Genomic DNA, 2616 nt, shown 5'->3' with positions numbered 1-2616 from the left:
TAAGGATGAGGGACTTACTGTGTTATCCAGGCCCATCTCAAACTCATGGCCTCAAGTCATCTGCCTGCCTTAACCTCCTAAATTGTTAGGATTACAGGTGTGAGCCACTATGCCTAGCTGCCCAGTGTTTGTTTGTTTGAACTTCTCTTTGTTTCATTAAGACATAAAATATCAACGTGTCTGTAAGAGAGGCTGGACACCCAGGGATGTGGCAGGGCTACAGCTGACCCCTATGTTACTCATCGAGCATCAGATGCTTACCAGGCTTGAGGCCAAGGAAGAGTCCCTCTGTCCCATTTCCTGTCTGGTACTCAACGTCCCCAACAGAGGGCTGTCTGTTTGCATGCTGGTGGTGACTTGCAGCTTATTGCCTCTGTCTCCCTGCTGCCCCCAGCAGGATGGTAGAGTAGTCAAGGGTATGCCTCTGGGGCCAGGCTGCCTGTGTTCAGATTACTTAGCTGTGTAACCTTAGTCTGGTTCTTAGCTTCTCTGTGTTTCAGTTTCTCCAGGTATACATAGAAGACTGGGAATAGCATTTGTGATGCAGGGTTATGTGGAGGATTGAGTGAGTCGACATACGGAGTGCTGGGGACAAAGCCCAGGGTGTCAGCAGAGTCTCTGTACTGACTGCTGGATGTGCCTCTTCCAAACCTTCCCATCCTTTGACACTCTGTTTAGGTGTCCCTCAGCTCTTATGGGCCTGATACCTGTGCCCTGAGTGACCTAGAGGACACATTTTGCTGGATGCTGGTCAGCCCTGTCCAGCTTATCCCCCAGACTGGAAGGTCTGATGAAAGACCCTGGCTCTGTTCACCGTGTCTCCAGTGTTTAGCATGAGCACTTACATAGGTGTGAGCCAGTAGTTTTCTTGAATGAGTGTATGAATGAATGATATGAATAATTCCTTCTTAGACTTTTTGGGGCCCAGATAGTAAGATGAAAGTCAGTGAAGTAGTAGGAAATTGCCATCCCTGGCATTAAGAGATCCAGTTAGAATTCTAGTTCCCTTAAAGTAGGCAATGGACTTGAGGATTAGAGGGAGTGGGAGGAGGGTGGATGATGGGAGATTGCTCGATGGGTACAGTGTGCCTTGCTTCAGTGATATATGTACTGAAGGCTCTGATGTCACCACAACACAGTATATCAATGTAGAAAAATTGCACTTATAGCCCATGAATAAGAAGATAAATGGGATCAGGTATGGTGGTTCATGCCTGTAATCCAGTACTTTGGGAAGTGGAGATGGGGGGATCCCTTAATGCCTTGAGTTCGAGCCTGGGCGACATAGACCCTGTCTCTACTGAAAATAAAAAACTTGGCAGGGTGTGGTGGCTTGTACTGGTGGATCCTAGCTACTTGGGAGGCCAAGTCAGGAGCAGTGCTTGAGGCCAGGGGGTTTGATGTTAGAATAAACTATAATCGTGCCACTGCATTCCAACCTGGGCAACAGAGTGAGACTGTTATTTCTTGAAAAAGGGGGAGCAGCAAAAGAATTTAATTTCCCTATGTGAGTTCCTCCTCATCTCAGCCTCAGCATTATCATCCTCAGAATGGGTGCTGCACTGGTTCCCTTAGTTACCTTCTCAATACCTATTACTTGCTTCTTCCTTAATAATAAATAGAATGTTCTTTTGGAGGAAGAGCTGCAGTTATCTCACCACAGAGGAGAATAATTCCTTTTCCATGTTCCTTTGCACCTGGGATGGAGGAGGATCATGAGAACTGAGCCAGCCAATGGAATGTCCACAGGATCTCTGGGAAAAAATGAATTCTGTCACTGAATTTTTCTTTTGCTCTTATTGCTTTGAACTTGAACATGATATTTGAAGGCATGAGCGTGGGGACCAAAGCCAGTCTGCTAAGAGCAGAGAGAGCACCAGCCCTTGCCCGCCTCCAGACACTTCCCTGTATGACCATCATAGAGCCATATTGATTTAAGCCCTGGTAATTTGGGTATTCTCTTTCTGAGAGCCTGGGGTATTCCACACAAGTGTAATGATGTCACCATGCCCAGGGATCTGCAGAGAGGAAACCCCAGCCCTGCACAGAGCAGGTGCTCAGTAAGTGAATAAGCAAATATGTCCATTCATGCCCAGTCTGACTTGCCATCCTTCTGACCTGTACAGATATGAGAGAAGCACAGTCTCCACTGTGTCAGAACACACTGTAGAATGGACCCTCAGGGCAGGGCCAGAATTCTCTAGCATGTGGTTTTGTGGGAGAGAGAGCAGAGTACCCTATGTGACCTCATTGGAGGTCAATGGGAAACATTTTGACAGAAGCCCTGGGCCTTGAGTGGGTCTTGGCTGTTGGGCATGGCATTGTCACAGGCAGATTCAGAGGAAGAGCAGTTGGGGTAGAGGGGCCTGAAGGTGGGAAGCCAGGGCAGAGACTAATTGTCCTTAGCACATGGGCATATAAAGGGGTTATGAGAAGTCACATTGACAGAGCTTGATAGATGGTGGGACCCAGTGTCAGGCCACAGTCTGGCTTTGTTCTGTCGATCAACATCCTCAGACTATTGTCATCCCTGTGTTTTGTCATGGAGTTGTATGACCCATGTTATTATTTGCTGCTTTTCTTTTTCTTTTGGTCTTTTTTTTTTTTTTTTTTTTT

At 46.9% G+C, this 2616-nt stretch overlaps 1 protein-coding gene across 1 annotated transcript in view; it reads left to right on the top strand.

Annotated features, from left to right (window-relative positions):
- LOC100966190 (U4/U6.U5 tri-snRNP-associated protein 2) overlaps positions 1–2616 on the top strand; it is a 24337-nt gene that overhangs the window by 5451 nt on the left and 16270 nt on the right. The window lies entirely within an intron of this gene.

Source organism: Otolemur garnettii, unplaced genomic scaffold (genome assembly GCF_000181295.1).
Source record: "Otolemur garnettii isolate 467f Iridium unplaced genomic scaffold, OtoGar3 scaffold00147, whole genome shotgun sequence".
In the NCBI taxonomy this organism is placed as follows: Eukaryota; Metazoa; Chordata; class Mammalia; order Primates; family Galagidae; genus Otolemur; species Otolemur garnettii.
Note: the sequence above shows the minus strand (reverse complement) of the source record. Positions and strands in the feature narration are given on the sequence as shown.